The sequence below is a fragment of the Grammomys surdaster genome, unplaced genomic scaffold, assembly GCF_004785775.1.
Source record: "Grammomys surdaster isolate TR1022 unplaced genomic scaffold, NIH_TR_1.0 363, whole genome shotgun sequence".
Lineage (NCBI taxonomy): Eukaryota > Metazoa > Chordata > Mammalia > Rodentia > Muridae > Grammomys > Grammomys surdaster.
Window position 1 is genome coordinate 3652 of NW_021604782.1, and position 17081 is coordinate 20732.

General features: G+C 41.3%; 1 long non-coding RNA gene and 1 other non-coding gene across 2 annotated transcripts; both read left to right on the plus strand.

The window, feature by feature from the left end:
* Positions 1 to 4605: 4605 nt before the first annotated feature.
* LOC114631575 lies at positions 4606 to 15391 on the plus strand. The gene is made up of 2 exons (XR_003712982.1): positions 4606 to 4695; positions 14662 to 15391. It is a non-coding gene; the product is annotated as an uncharacterized LOC114631575 (long non-coding RNA).
* LOC114631666 lies at positions 7558 to 7661 on the plus strand. Its single transcript, XR_003712994.1, has one exon. It is a non-coding gene; the product is annotated as a U6 spliceosomal RNA (small nuclear RNA).
* Positions 15392 to 17081: the final 1690 nt, after the last annotated feature.

Here is a 17081-nt window from a genome sequence, read left to right on the forward strand (position 1 = left end):
AAAGCCCTCTCTGATATGAAAACTGCCATTAGAACTCTCCCAGTCTTCACAAGCCACCAGTTAATTGTTTCTGAGACAGAAAGCAGGCTTCTACAACTCAGAACACATTTCTAGAGGCTGTAAAACAATTAAACAAAGGTCATAAAAAGGAACTAGTCATTTATTATAGGTGCAAAGACAGAAAATAAAATACTGACTGGGCTTTTCTATACAAAACGTTCATGGTAACTTAACACCAAAATTACAGTTTTAGACTCTCAATGAATCTATGGAGCTAGTGACAGATAGTGAGTGTCTAGCTAGAAAACGACTTTTAGTGGAAACACATGTAAGTATTTGTGTTGTAAACTTCTTATTCAATTTATGATCTGAATAACTTTTAGTGAACTTTTTAAAACAAGGGGGGAATGAATGGAAAAATCATTTGATCTATTCTCCTAGAAAAGGTGAAAACTAGAAAAAAAGAAAACTAGGAATGAAGACAATACACCAGAAGAAAAAAGCAAGATTAGGAGGAAGAAGGAGAAGGACAGCAGATTAGAGTAATTTAGAAATTAAGAGAGCAACTTAGAAATTAGGCTTTATCCCAAGAAAGCAGGGATGGTTCAATATAAGGAAATCCATCAATATAATCCAGTATATAAACAAATGCAAAGAAAAAAACCACCTGATCATATTACTAGATACTGAGAAAGCATTTGATAAAATTTAACACCCCTTCATGGTAAAAGTCTTGGAAAGATCAAGAATCCAAGGCCCATACCTAAACATAGCAAAAGCAATATACAGAAAACCAGTAGCCAACATCAAACTAAATGGAGAGAAACTTGAAGCAATCCCACTAAAATCAGGGACTAGGAAAGGCTGTCAACTCTCTACCAACCTATTAAATATAGTACTGGAGTTCCTAGCCAGAGCAATTAGGTAACACAAGGAGGTCAAAGGGATGCAAATTGGAAAGAAAGAAGTCAAAATTTCACTATTTGTAGACGATATGATAGTATACATAAGTGACCCCAAAACTTCCACCAGAGAACTCCTACAGCTGATAAACAACTTCAGCAAAGTGGCTGGATATAAAATTAACTCAAACAAATCAGTAGCCTTCCTCTACTCAAAGGATTAACAGGCTGAGAAAGAAATTAAGGAAATGACACCCTTCACAATAGTCACAAATAATATAGAATACCTTGGTGTGACTCTAACCAAGCAAGTAAAAGATCTGTATGACAAGAACCTCAAGTCCCTGAAGAAAGAAATCAAACCAGATCTCAGAAGATGGAAAGATCTCCCATGCTCATGGATTGGAAAGATTAATATAGTAAAAAAGGGTATCTTGCCTAGAGCAGTCTACAAATTCAATGCAATCCCCATCAAAATTCCAACTCAATTCTTCACACAGGTAGAAAGAGTAATTCTCAATCTCATTTGGAATAATAAAAAAAAAAGATAGCAAATCTATTCTCAACAATAGAAGAACTTCTGGGGGAATCACCATTCCTGACTTCAAGCTGTACTACAGAGCAATAGTGATTAAAAACTCCATGGTATTGGTACAGAGACAGGCAGGAAGACTAATGGAATGGAATTGAAAACCCAGAAATGAACCCACACACCTATGGTCACTTGATCTTTGACAAAGGAGCTAAAACCATCCAGTGGAAAATAGACAGCATTTTCTACAAATGGTGCTGGTTCAACTGGAGGTCAGTATGTAGAAGAATGAAAATTAATCCTTATACAAAGCTCAAGTCCAAGTGGATCAAGGACCTCCATACAAATCCAGATACACTGAAACTAATAGAAGAGAAAGTAGGGAAGAGCCTTGAATACTTGGGCACAGGGGGAAAGTTCCTGAACAGAGCACCAATGGCTTATGCTCTAAGATCAAGAATTGACACATGGAACCTAATGAAATTGCAAAGCTTCTGTAAAGCAAAGGACATTGTCAATAGGACAAAGCAGCAAGCAACAGATTGGGAAAAGATCTTTACCAATCCTACATCTGATAGAGGACTAATATCCAATATATACAAGGAACTGAAGAAATTAGATAATTAGTTAATCAAATAACTCTATTAAAAATGGGGTACAGAGCTAAACGAATAATTCTCAATTGAGGAAACTCAAATGGCTGAGAAGCCCATAAAGAAATGTTCAGGATCCTTAGTCATCAGGAAAATTCAAATCAAAATAACCCTGATATTCCCTCTCACACCAGTCAGAATGGCTAAGATCAAAAACACAGGTGACAGCAGATGCTCGCAAGGATGTGGAGAAAGAGGAACACTCCTTCATTGTTGGTGGGATTGTAAGCTGGTACAACGACTCTGGAAATCAGTCTGGTGGTTCCTCAGAAAATTGAACATAGTATTACCTGAGGACCCAGCTATAGCACTCCTGGGCATATACCCAGAAGATGCTCCAACATACAACAGGGACACATGTTCCACTATGTTCATAACAGCCTTATTTATAATACCCAGAAGCTGGAAAGAACCCAGATGTCCTTCAACAGTGGAATGGATACAGAAAATGTGGTACATTTACACAATGGAGTATTACTCAGCTATTAAAAACAATGATTTCATGAAATTCTTAGGCAAATGGATGGAACTGGAAAATTTCCTGAGTGAGGTAATCCAATCACAAAAGAACACACATGGTATGCACTCAACTGATAAGTGGATATTAGCCCAAAAGCTCACAATACCTAAAAGGAATGGGTGGATGGGTGGAGGCACACCCTCATTGAAGTAGGAGGAGGGGGAATGGGATAAGGGGTTTTGGGAGGGGAATGGGAGAAGGGATAACATTTGAAAGGTAAATAAATAAAATATCCAATAAAATAAAAAGATAATGGACCTGGCAATCGTAGTCGAGCAGTTGAGACTTTTTGTCAACAATTTACTATGGGCATTCCTTATAATACTCAAGGACAAGGTATTGTGGAAGGGGCCCATGGAACTTTATAACAATATCTTCATAAAATAAAAAAGGGGGAGGTATATACCTGAACACCCTGAATTTATTTAAATCATACACTTTTTATTTTAAATTTTAAAAAACTTGGATGCCAAGGAACTTTCTCCTGAATGTCTATGGCACCCTTCAACTAGGCATACTTATGCCTAGGCGAAAAGTAAGGATCCACTTACAGGAATAAGGCATGATCCCGACCAGATATCTAATGTAGGGAAGAGGGCATGTATGTGTTTTTTCTGCAGGATGCTATAGGAATATGGCGGCTGCCAGAATGATTGGTGAGACATGCTGATGCTGAGACAAAGAATGAAGCTGACCTGTGAGCTTGCTGAGTGCCCTGACAAGGGTGACTGGGAAGCTGTATTGGACATAAGTTCCTGACCCACCTATGCTTGCCTATATCCCAGATGGGGCAAGCTGCCTTGCCTCAAGTTTTTAGACCTTGTGGGACAGAGAATCAAAAAGAGAAATTATAATGTCTCTTGTATTTTTCTCAAAAGTGACCAGCTATTAGGACTCAATCATGTACTGGTCTAGAAATCAATCTAATACTGGAAATAACAATCTTCATTTGGAAGGCTGGATCTGGACATTTTCAGAGACATATTTGGAAGTTAGCTGCAGTTCTCTATGATGTTATGATAGCAAGAGATAAAGTTGGGACAGAATCTGGATTTCAAACAAGGGTTAGTGCATGTTTTAAGGCTCTTTTAATTGTCAAGCTAAATTTGGTTTTGTCTCTTCTACAGTATTTATTGTAAATTGCATTGACTGTATAGTTTCCAATTGTGTTAGTGTGTTGAAACCTGGCATGTCTGTTATGGGGCTCTATCAACCAGCTTTTGTCTTACTGCCCTGAGTATTAAAAACCCTTGATTCTCAAAAAAAAAAAAAAAAAGCTTTAAAGTGCTGGAAGAAGTGAGTTGGGCTTTAAGCAGAAGCAAGATAGTAGTGGGCTTGATTATTGCTGGTATAACAGCTTTAATTTTATTAATTGCTAGCACCACTGCTTCTGAAATAGCATTGACACAAGGAGTTAAAACAGCTATTTGTGTTAACCATCTAGCAAAGATAGTTACTAATGTATTGAGTATACAAGAGGATTTATATAGGTCTTTGGAACAACAGATTGATGCTCTATAACCGATTCAAATTATCTGAAGGAGGTTCAGGGTTCAAGAGTTAGGAGCCATCCCAAGTGTCATAACAAGTATCATTGGAGTAGTGTTACTTCTAAAATTTACAATGATTGTCATTATAATTATAAAAATGTTTAAAGACACCTGTATGGCATTTGGCATAATCCTAACATCTCTCTGGGTGTTTTAACTTTGCATAGTGAGATTATGAATTTAAAGAATGCTGCTCTGTTGAGCTTTGATGCTGCAGATAATGCCAATAAAATTATCAATGGCTTGACGTCAGTATTTCCGTTTTGGTCAAACCTCAGGAATGGCATACATAGCTTGATCATGCTAGCCCTTCTTGTCCTGGGAATACTTTTATCCCTGCCCATCATGTTAAAGTTTGTATCTAACTACATCAACAGGCTGGCAGCCAAAGTACATGACTTGAAACTGACTCCCCCACCCTAGACAGTGTTATTAGTTTAACAGGCTGGCAAGCCAAGGACGGGTAAGATTCTGTACAGAGCCTTACCAATCTAAGACATAAGTGCATTGCTGATGAGAACGAATATTTCATGATCAGGTAAGGAAGGCTTTTTTGTCAGAACAACCTAACAGGCACAGTTTGGTTTATGCAATAAAAAGGGGGAGATGTGGAGATCTTTTGGGGCTGTATGGCAGGAATCTGACATTGGCCAAGGATAAGAAAATGGGCTGCTTGGAAGGAATCTGACATAGGCCAAGGACAAGGAAATAGACTGAAGGCAGAAATCTGACATTAGGCTGGAACAAAGAAGTAATTTCAGGCAGAAATCTAAATCCTAGGCTAGAACACAGAAGAAGTTTCAGGCAGGAATCTAAATCTTAGACTAGAACAAAGGAGTAGGCTTCAGTCATGAAAATGACTTTGGGCTAGGACAGGGAAGTAGGCTCACATATTTTCATCATCCTGATAAGCTCTTAGAAATAGTGATCATAGGAGTGATCACGGGACTCTGTTTGTTGTCGTGCATGTTCTTTGACTATTTGTGTTTATTGTCTTGCTTGTTCCTTGACTATTTTCATCTATTGTATTGCTAGTTCCTCAGCCTAGAACTGACCTTAATACTTACATGTAATTTAAACAGTATAAAGGCAAAAAAGGAGGAGGAGGGATGGGGTAGGTATTAATGGAGGGGCTGGGGAAGGGGGATGGCATCTGAAATGTAAGTAAATAAATTACTAAATAAAAAAAATGAGAAAAAAAAAAAGAGAGAAACAGCAATGCTGGGTTTTAATGAGGCTGTGAGGGGCATTCTCATGCTGTGAGTAGCACGGTCCTGCTCCCTGGCACAGTGTGTTCTTAAACCTTTCCAATGTGCCAGCTCTGGTAGACAGTTGTACTACTTCTAGAATTTTTGATTCCCAAGAGTTAATCAGCAATGCACACACATCACACAGCTCCCATTAATTCCTTGTTGTTTTCTGATTGATCTTTCTGCCTCTGAGAACAAAATAAGATCACAGCTACAGATGCCATTGGCAACTCACCACCTTCCCTGGGACAAGAACGCAAAACCAGCTAGTCGGATGGTGGCTTGACGGTCGGCCACTGGCTTATGGAAGCACCTCTCACAAATAAAAGTGCTCGTTTTTTATAGAGTCACAAGTTCATCATCTGCTGTCCCATTTGGGAAAAAAAAACCAGCAATTACTTGAGATGCACTTTGGCCTGTCAACTCGGAAGGGAGGGTATTTATTGAGCATTTGTCAGCTTGTGCCACCACAGCCCAGTGAGCATTTTCTATATGCCAAGAAGCTACAAGATCTTGTTTTCTCTCTTACCACGCAGCCACAGTAGCTGTGTTTTACTGACAGAAACATTAAGGTTTAGTTTAAAACACCAACATGGAACACAAGTAGGTCTGCTTTGGGGCAACGACCCATGAAAATTTTGCCAGCAGCACATGGAAGGTTCTGATCAGCTCAGCACACTAACATGGCATTGATTGTTTAATCAGAATCAATACAGCTGTTCTGTTTGCTCTTCATTAAACGGCTTTGAGTGGAAGGTTGTATGACACCCACACTCAGTAACCTCAGATCTTTCTCCAGGTACATAATAATAACCCATCATTCAAACAAGAAGGGGAATTAAAAAAAAAAAAAAAAACCCTGTATCCACACAGGGCAGAGTGGAACAGGCTGCTGCAAGGACCCTTGCTCAAGGCAACATCCTTTAAGCAAGTTCTCGTTCAGGGAACCTGGACATGTAATGACTGGCTGAGGACAGACTGCCCTGTCCTAGAAGCTTAAACGTTCACCTTAAATGATCCCCCTTGTGCATTACAAAAAATAAACACGCAAGCCTCAAAAAAAAAAAGAGCATATAGTCTGATAGGTTTTTCCCCTTTTACTTCTCCTTAGGAAAAAAAATTAGAGTCCTTTTAAAAGATGTCTCATGGTTTCTCTCTTCCCCTCCCCATCTTCCTACATGGTTCAGGGTCAAGTCTACTCTGGGCTCTCCCAGATGTCCCTGACTCTTGCTATGCTCTCCTACATATCTACAATAAACTTTTTCTTTCACCATACCTAGGAGAAGTCATGATCTTTCCTTTCCTTTTTGTTTCCTTTCTCATTTAGTCCAGCTGATAGAAATCTGCAAACCACATCCTATAGTGATTTCTAGATCCTCAGAAAACCTGTTACCAGGTGTAATTCGAGAAACACTCACAGCAAAATATAAAAAGGCTTTTCTAAAATAGAAGTGTTGCCTACTAAGAAAGAGAAAACCAAAGACACCAAAACACTGACCTAGACACTCCCCATGTTCAGATGCACAGTGTAGGACAGGATGGCTTTAAGGGACAACTGAGAAGCACTGCAGACTTACCTGAAGCTTGCAAATTTTTCTATCAAACAGAACACTGCAGCTTGTTGTTGAAAGTTACAAATGTTTCTCTGGAAACCAGCAGCAGCTCCAGGCTCCTGTTTGCTGAGTCCCAGGGTCAGAGGAGGAGCAGGAGCCACTACAGACTGAAAGCAGAAATTCTGTCCTAGGTTGCCTTCCAACTGAGCTGTTCCAGAATGAACTTTAATATTTAAGCCTTTTTCCTTGACTTCTCCTCTCAACTCCTGGCTCTGGTCTCTTGGCTTTTGTTATTGATTTCCTCCTCTAGGACGGTAATCTTGTAAGCAGGTTATCCTCTTTCCATCTCTGCAGTGGTGTGGACTGGAGACAAAAGAGTCACATGAGGAGTGTGTTTTTGAAAATATTACTAGAGGCCACACCTGAAAGTTGTGACTCTGTTAGTCTAAGAAAAGGCACCAGAACTTGAATGATACATTGTAGCAAAACATCAAAGATTTCTCAAAATGGACATCTTACAGTTTTAGGAAAGTAATGTACATAGTTACCAATGCCGATTGCTCTAAAGAACAAGGTGCTTTATAAGTGATTAAAGTTGTGCTCACTGAAGCAGCCCATATAATAAAATTGGAACAATACTGAAATTAGTCTGGCCCCTTCAAAAGGCTGACACACAAATTCACGAAGTGTTATATATTTTTTGAGAGTAGGTAAGAAAGCAAATCACAAGATAGAAGAAAAAATTTGAAAATATTGTCTTCCAGAGATAACCCACATTTTAGTCCCTCTTCCTGCTGTTTTTCATTTCATATTATATCCACGGATGCACATAACGTGGTATATAGGAATTGGGCATAGTGCCTTGGGAAAGTACCTTGATAGTTCATGAAGGTGATACTGGATATTCAAAATATAGATGGGAGAATTATAATACCATATTGAAACTTCTTAGTAAACACAAAGCATTCATTCACATAACTTGATTAGTCTTTACCAAACACTTCATTAAGAAAAAAGCTTCAGCTATTGACACAAAGCACAGCCCGAGAGGTAGAGACTTCTGGACCACCAACCATGTTGTACTGGTGGGGAAGGACACCCAGAAATCTGCCTACTGCCACATTGGTCCAGTGGGCCATACATACATAGAGGCCTGCCTGCCACCCCTACACAACACTGAAAGAGGAGGTCACCCTGAGGCTGATCAGCCATATGGCCTGCCTGCAAACAGAACCACCAGAATGTGAAAGTATGTGGTGGACTGTGGGGCCTGGGTACTGTGGAACTAGGAGGAGCCGGGCCAGAGCAGGAGTGGTATTGAGTTGTGTCCAATGCCAGAAATTTTATCTCAAGAGCAGTAGGAAGTGAGGATCACGCCAGCTGCCGTGGGGTCTGCATGTCCTGGTGCATGTAAACCTGTGCCCAGGACCTTTGTGGCTACTAGAAAAGATTGCTTAATCACAACCAGATTAAACTTCCCCTTTCCTTACGAGGTCATATCCAACAAGCTGCTGGAATTCCACTTCATGTGAATAAGGCACTCCCAGCACCTCAGGCCTAGAAGATAATGAATGCTCACACCCCAAAACCTCTACTCACTCCCTAAAGGTTTAAATAGCCTTTGTTTCCCCCAATTAAGGGAGCTTCTCAATGAACCCTGCCTCCAGAGAATCTGTTCTCACAAACACACTCAACACTGGAGGTCTCCATCACCTCCAGCCACTCCTGCCTCCCACTTCCTCCCTGAGGGCTATGCTGGCTACAGTCACTGCCATGCTGGGAAGGGTGGGCTAAAGCAGAGCCCAAACAACAGTGGGCTGATACAAAAGAGAAGCTGATCTTAGCCATTCTGACTGGTATGAGATGGAATCTCACGGTTGTATTGATTTGAATGTCCTTGATGACTAAGGTGTTGAACATTTCTTTATGTGCTTCTCAGCCATTCCAGTTTCCTCAGTTGAGAATTCTTTGTTTAGCTCTGTATCCCATTTTTAATAGGGTTATTTGGTTGTCTGGAGTCTAATTTCTTGAGTTCTTTGTATATATTAGATATTAGCTCTCTATCAGATGTAGGATTGGTAAAGATCTTTTCCCAATCTATTGGTTGCCATTTTGTCCTATTGACAGTGTCCTTTGCTTTACAGAAGCTTTGCAATTTTATAAGATCCCATTTGTCAATTCTTGATCTTAGAGCATAAGCCATTGGTGTACTGTTCAGGAACTTTTCCCCTGTGCCCAAGTATTCAAGGCTGTTCTCTACTTTCTCTTCTATTAGTTTCAGTGTATCTGGTTTTATGTGAAGGTCCTTTATCTACTTGGACTTGAGATTTGTACAAGAAAATAAGAATGGATTGATTTGCATTCTTCTACATGCTGACCTCCAGTTGAACCAGCACCATTTGTTGAAAATGCTGTCTATTTTCCACTGGATGGTTTTAGCTCCTTTGTCAAAGGTCAAGTGACCATAGGCATGGGGGTTCATTTCGGGTCTTCAGTTCTATTCCATTGATCTTCTTTCCTGTCTCTGTACCAATAGCATGCAGTTTTTATCACTATTGCTCTGTAGTACAGCTTGAGGTCAGGGATGATGATTCCCCCAGAAGTTCTTTTATTTTTGAGAATAGTTTTCGCTATCCTGTTTTTATTTTTGTTTTTGTTTTTGTTTTTCCAAATAAATTTGAGAATTGGTTTTTCTATCTCTGTGAAGAATTGGGTTGGAATTTTGATGGGGATTGCATTGAATCTATAGATTGCTCTCGGCAAGATGGCCATTTTTACTATATTAATCCTTCCAATCCATGAGCATGGGAGATCTTTCCATCTTCTGCGATCTTCTTCTATTTGTTTCTTCAGAGACTTGAAGTTCTGATAGCAGATGCTGATGATGATGTGGAGAAAGAGGAACATTCCTCCATTGTTGGTGGGATTGCAAGCTAGTACAACCACTATGGAAAGCAGTCTAGCAGTTCCTCAGAAAGTTGAACATAGTATTACCTGAGGACCCAGCTATACCACTGCTGGGCATATACCCAAAAGATGCTCCAACATACAACAGGGACACATGCTCCACTATGTTCATAGCGGCCTTATTTATAATAGCCAGAAGCTGGAAAGAACCCCCTTCAACAGAGGAATGGATACAGAAAATATGGTACATTTACACAATGGAGTATTACTCGGCTATTAAAAACAATGATTTTGTGAAATTCTTAGGCAAATGGATGGAACTGGAAAATATCCTGAGTGAGGTAATCCAATCACAAAAGAACACACATGGTATGCACTCACTGATAAGTATTAGACCAAAAGCTCACAATACCTAAGATACAACTCACAGACCGGATGAAGCTTATAAAGAAGGAAGTGTGGGTGCTTTGATCCTTCTTGGAAGGAGTAACAAAATACTCATGGAAACAAATATGGAGACAAAGTGTGGAGCAGAGATTGAAGGAGAGGCTATCTGGAGACTGCCCAACCTGGGTGTTCATCCCATGTGCAGTCAGCAAAGACAGACATTGTTGTGCGTGCCAGGAAGTGCATGCTGACAGGAGCCTGATATAGCTGTCTCCTTAGAGGCTCTGCCAGAGCCTGACATATACAGAGGCAGATGCTGGCAGCCAACCATTGAACTGATCATGGGGTTCCCAATGGAGGAGTTAGAGAGAACACTTGAAGTAGCTGAAGGGGTTTGCGTCCCCATGGGGAGAGCAACAATTCCAATCAATCAGAGCTCTCAGGGTCTAAACTACCAGCCTGGAAGCACATAGGGAGGGACCACTGGCTCCAGCTGTACATGTAGGGGAGAGTGGCCTTGTTGGGCATAGGTGGGAGAGGAGGTCCTTGGTCAGGTGAAGGCTGGATGCCCCAGTGTGGGGGAATTTGAGGTGGGGAGGTGGGAGTTGGTGTGTGGGTGGGGGCACACCCTCACAGAAGCAGAAGGAGAGGGTGGAATAGGGGATTTCTGAGTGGGGGAAATGGGGAAAGGGGATAACATCTGAAATGTAAATAAATAAAATATCCAATAGAAAAATAAAAGGAAAAAGAGAGAGAAGCAGAACAGTTTGAGCATTATGAAGAAAGATGGAACTGGAGACCTAAGAGTGGAGAGAAATAACCTGTTGTGAGTAGCCAGCCCCTCTACCTGAGGCCATGGTAAACTCTCAGCCCAAGCTGCCTCTGAAGGCCATGTTTAGGTTAGCCAGAGAGACCATATGGAGGTCCAAGGGCTGTGTAGAACCAGCCCCACTACTACTGAACATGGCACTCTGAAGAGTTGGCCCGTTCTCTCATTGGTTGCAATACTCAGGAGAGTAGAGAGCAGGCACTGTGCCTCACCTGGACAGCACAGTGGAGGTGACCCTGGTGGGAGAGAGTGTGAGAGAGCTGACCCCACCATTTGTCTGCTGTGGGGTGGCATAAACACAGAGGCCCTAGTGGCAGGGGTGTGAGTGTACCAGTCTAGAGGATGAAAGAAAGGGAGAGCTGGCCCAGCCACTTGTCTGCCACGAGGTGACATGGGTGCGGGTGTGATGTCCTCTCCCCATTCCCTTGTTACCTACAGCAGTCTGGAGAGCTGGCCCCAAGGACATGAGAGCATATAAATTGTCCCTGCCCCTCACCAGCAGCAGCACTTGGCAGTGTGTGTGCTGTGTGCACAATGGAGTTGGCTCTGGAGGTCTGGGTAAGCTGGACCCAAGGGCATGAAAACTGGAGGACTGATCCTAGCTTCTGCCCATGGTAGCATTAGGTGGCCTAGCCAGAGCAGTGTTGGAGACTTTGAGGGAGAGCCAGAGGGCTGACCAGCTCAGCTACCACCCAGCCCCAGATCCAGGGTTTTGACTTGGCCCACTGAAGTAGAAGTTTCTGGATATGTCATGTGATGTAGACTCATGTGGTGTTTTGCTGAGGCAAGACACATGGGAGGACACATGATGTTTGGAGAGAGTATAAACAGGACTCAATAGACAGTGGTGGAGCGCTTGCATAGCCAGCCTTGCGACACTTCCTTGGGCTCAAGTCTGTGGATCTTAAATTTGTTGAGAGAGGCACAGCAGAGAATTTCTCCTGTCATCTGGGATGATTCTAGTAGTTCCCACTGACTAGTGCCTGGCAGTTTCTGCTGGCTTGTGCCACTGCTGCTGATTCGTGTTTGGTATCCTGACACTACTGAATTGGATTGATGGAATCACCTCAAAGAACTACTTCTAAATGGGTCCACATCCCCTTGTTCTATGCCTTTCCCCCCCTACTTTTGTACAGTGGGCTGGAATGGGGGGTGGTGTTGAAGCATTTGAAAACCTGTATTAAAAGTAGGATTTTAAAAAAAATCTATGCCTAGGGCTGGCGAGATGGTTCACTGGGTAAGAGCTGAAGTGGTTAAGTGGCTTCCAGGATGAGATGGTTTTTATGCTTTGTTTTGATTTGTGTGTGTGTATGTGTGTGTGTGTGTGTGTGTGTGTGTGTGTGTGTTTATTTGGTGGGGAAGGTTTTGAGGGTGGAGGGAGGATACAAGGGGTTGGGGAAATGAGTGGGGTAAATGATATGAAACTCACAAAGAATCAATAAAAAGATTTTTTAAATGATTAAAGTTTCTTCTATATTAAGATTATATACTAGCAATGATGTTTTTCACAAGTATGTTAGCTTTATTTTCATCCTAGGTTACATTACATTTCCTAGCCTGCCTGGCAACTACGTGGAGCAATGTAACCAAGAACCTTGTGCAAAAGGCCTGGGTCCTTCGGGGGTAACAGTTATTAACAGAATACCTTAGAATAGGTAATTTGTGAGTAATAGAAAATTATTTCTCACAATTCTGGAATCTCAGAAATCCAAGATCAGGCAGAGCACATGTGGTGTCTGATGGCAGTGGTCTCTCTGCTCTGTAAGTGGCACTGTATCACTGCTCTCACCAGTCATAAGTCTACCAATGTCTGGTAATAGGCACAGGTCATGTGTTAAATATGTCTCACAGTCCTCTTCTGTGACTCCCCTCACTAAAATCATGTTTAATGCTTTTCTTATGGCAGTGTTTCTCAAAACTCTTCCAGTCTTTACTCATTGTGCAGTTACAGCTACTTTTACTTCTTTGGGTGTTAGTTCTTGTATTTTCTACCTACTGAAGAGGTATCAGTTTCTGTCACTGTTTTTGCTATTGGAATACAATACCCTAGAACAAGGTTTTCATGAACTATGTGAATGTGTAGCTAGGAGGCTAGGAAGTCTAAGATCATGGTGCTGGCAGAGTCAGTGGCTGGTAATGGTTCCTCTCTGCTCCACAGATGGCATCTTGTCTGTCACTCTCATGAAGCAGCTCCCCTCAGCTCAATCTCTCTGCCCCTTCTTACCTTCCAACAGTTTACCAGAATAGTTCGTTAATTTTTTTCACTCATTGGTCTGATTCCTGTTTTCTTATACCATGTGAAATTGATATCCGTGTTCTTTTATCCCTGAAATCATTTGGAGCAATACAGTGAAAAGTTTGGCTTTATTTAGATGTTTAAAATTATCACTAGAAGTCAGCAAACATAAAAATTACTCATTAATGTTATATCATATAACTTTGTGTGCTTTTACTTGGTCAGTGAGATGTTTAAAGCTTAAAAGGTTCATATGCTGGAGGTTTTGCTGCCAGCCATAAAGTTAATGCTATCAACTTGACAGGAACTAAAATTATCTAGAAAACAAACCCCACAGCAAGTCTGTGATGGCATTTCTAGACTGGGTTGAGATAGACAGACCTATCCTAATGTGAGTGGCATCCTTATACAGACTGGACTTTTGGACAGAGCATCAGCATTAATCTCTCTCTGCTTCCCGACTGCAGTCATGTGACCAGTTGATTCAAGTTCTTGATGCCGTGGCTTTTCATGGACTGCATCCTTAAACCATGTGCCAAAATCAAGTCAAAATTAAGTTGATTTGTCAAATATTCTGTCACAGTAACTAAAGGGTAACCCATACAGAAAATTGGTATTGAGAAGTGAGGCCATTGCTCTAATAAAAATAACTGTGGTGTGGCCATGTGGCTTTTGGAACTTATTGACAGAAGGAAGTAGTAAAGTTTAGAACTGCAAGGCTTTAAAAGCCCTAGGACACTGTGAGCAGAGCTTACTGAGTTTTTCTGGTGGGAGTTTGGGAGACCAGATATGACAAAGAAATGCCCACTATGGAAGTCTGCCTCATGACATTTCAGAAGAGAACAAGGGCTCTTTGGCGACCTTAGCTAGAGTTATATATAGAGAGAGAGTTAATGAGTGATATATTTGGCAAAGAATCTGTTTGCATTCTGCCCTTGTCCTGAGAACTTCCATGAAGCTCAATTAAAAGGTAATGAACTAATTTGTTTTTAAAGGGGAAATCTCAAGAGAAGATTAGCATTCAGGCTGTGTTATGATTTCTGCTCACTGCTCTTTATTCAGCTCTACAGCATAAGAGCAAGAAGTAGAACAGAAGGCTGGATGAGGTAGGTGGGGGAAGGCTGTTTGCTGGAGAAGGAAGTTTAAGGGGGCAGACAGGGATGGTATTGAAAATCAAGAATGATAGTTAGATTAGTACTGTTGAATGGAAATCTTTACTGTGCTTACACAATAGCAAAGATATGGACCTCATCCACCAAAGGATTTGCTTTCTGAGAATCCAAACTTATCTGAAGGAAAAAAAACTAAGTTGAGAATGTAACGGAAGGTATTATCTTCACAGAAACAACATCCCAGGGAAGTGTTTCTCCATGATCAACCTGAAAAGCAAAAGGCAGATGCAACTGTGTTTTAAGGAGACTAGACTACACCTTGAGTTAGCAACAGAACATGACAATACTATCCATTTGATACTTGTTTCATAGGCATAAAAGAAGCAAAAAGAAAAATGAGGAAGGGGAATTCCTGAATGCCTATGTTAAGGTTTCACATGGGTTTATAAGGACAAATTAGATTCCTGTGAGAAGCACTAGGAGGGTATTTTTTATATGACTCTGAATGTGAAGTCCAAGCTGTAATAGAGACTACAAGATATCAGAGAAACCATGGTCTGAGGTCAGTCATCAAGTGAATGGATTGTTGCCTTAAGAGAGATGCAATGTGTGCCACAAAAGACTGCCAAGGTGGAGCAGAAAAGCTACTGAAGTTCTTTTGGAAAGCTACAGACTGGGTGTGGAACCATCTCAAGAGAAAGAAGTGTGTTACAACCAGCAAAGCTAAGAAGAGTGGAGATCTGAAGAGCACTTCAACATCAGATATGGAGATGCAGAATTTGGAGTTTTCCCTGTTGAGCTTTGGTCTTGCTTTGATAAAGTATTCCCTTACTGTGCTCTCTTTTGTCCATTTTGGAATGGCAATGCATGTTCTGGACCATTAAGTGTTGCAAGTACGTGACCTGCTTCTTTATTTTAAGTTTACCAGGAGTTACAATTAAACAATTTCCTTGAATCTGAGAAGAGACTTTAAATGTTGGACTTTTAAGCAGTCTTGAGTTCAACTAAACCAGCAGAGAAGAATGTGGTGGTTCGAATAAAAATGATCCCCATAGGCTTACACCTTTGAATACTTAGTCATCAGGAAGAATTAGGAGGTATGGCATTGTTGGAAGAAGCATGTCACTGGGAGTCAGCTTTAAGGTTTCAAAAGATCAAGGCAGGCCATTCTCTTCCTGCTGCCTATGGATCTGGAGGTAGAACTCTCAGCTACTTCTCCAGTTACATGCCTGTGAGCCATGATGCACCCCACCATGATTATAATGAACTAAACCTCTGAAAGTGTAAGCATGCCCCAATTATGTGCTTTCTTTTCATAAGAATTTCTGCATCCCTCCTCCACTAGAGGCCACTCCAGCATCCAGAACTCCAGGTAAGCACCACACTCATGGATTACCAACATTTTCACAGATCCTGCCCAGCCTACCCTCAACAGCTCCTCCTCTCCTCACCATATCTCATCCCACACCTCCAACAGAAATCCTCTTCTCCACCAGAGGCCGCTCTCTCGATCCCAGATCCCTAGGTAAACACCCACTCTATGCACCCATGGACCATCAGCACTACAACAGAGCTCACCCAACCTTCCATCAACAGCCCCTTCTCTCTTCATCACTGTATCTGGATCATGACTCTGGTGAAATGCCCCTGCTCCACTAGAGGCCATACAGACATCCAGAGCCCTAGAGTATCCCCTGCTAGGCCACAGGACACACCAGCCTCCAGAACTCCAGCCATCAACTTGGGTAAAGACCCTCTACTTAACTACAGAGCACTCTAGCCCAAAGACCAGAGAGGAAACAGAAACCAAGGAACAAAACACCCATTCAACAAAGACAAACTCAGCAATCAGCACCTAAACCTATAATTACCCCAAACCCAGATGCCTAGACACCAGTATAAGAACATAATCAACAACAGCCAGGGAAATATGGCACCACCAAAGTTCAGCCATTCTATTACAGCAAGTTCTGAACATTATAACACAGCAGATACACAAGGAAATGACCTTAAACCCAACTTTAAAGATAATAGAGGTCCTTAAAAATGAAATGAATAAATCCCTTAATGAAAGCCAAGAAAAAACAAACAGTTGAAGGAAACAATAAAGTTGTTTAAAACTTGAAAATGGAAATAGAAGCAATAAAGAAAACACCAACTGAGGGAATCCTGGAGATGGAAAATCTAGGTAAACAAACAGAAACTATAGACACAAACATCACTAACAGAATGCAAGAGATGGACAAGAGACTCTCAGGTATAGAAACATACAATAGAAGAAATTGATACATTGGCCAAAGAAAATGTTAAATCTAAGAAAATTCCTGACACAAAACATCCAGGAAATCTAGGTCACTACTGTAGCTGCTGGTTCTCATGCTAGTTATGTTACCTAAAAACCTGTTTGCAGTGTCCTGCAGGAAGGACTAAAGGAAACCTGTCCCATTACTGGTCAATAAAGTTACTGGTGGCCAATGATTGGGCAGAAAGACAGGCAGCACTTTTAAGATTCCCTGGAAGAGACTGAGAAAGGAGGAAGAGGGAATTTGGCCATGATGAGGGCGTAGGAGACAGACCACACCAGAAAGGTCCAGGAGCGAAAGAGAGAGAGAGAGAGAGAGAGAGAGAGAGAGAGAGAGAGAGAGAGAGA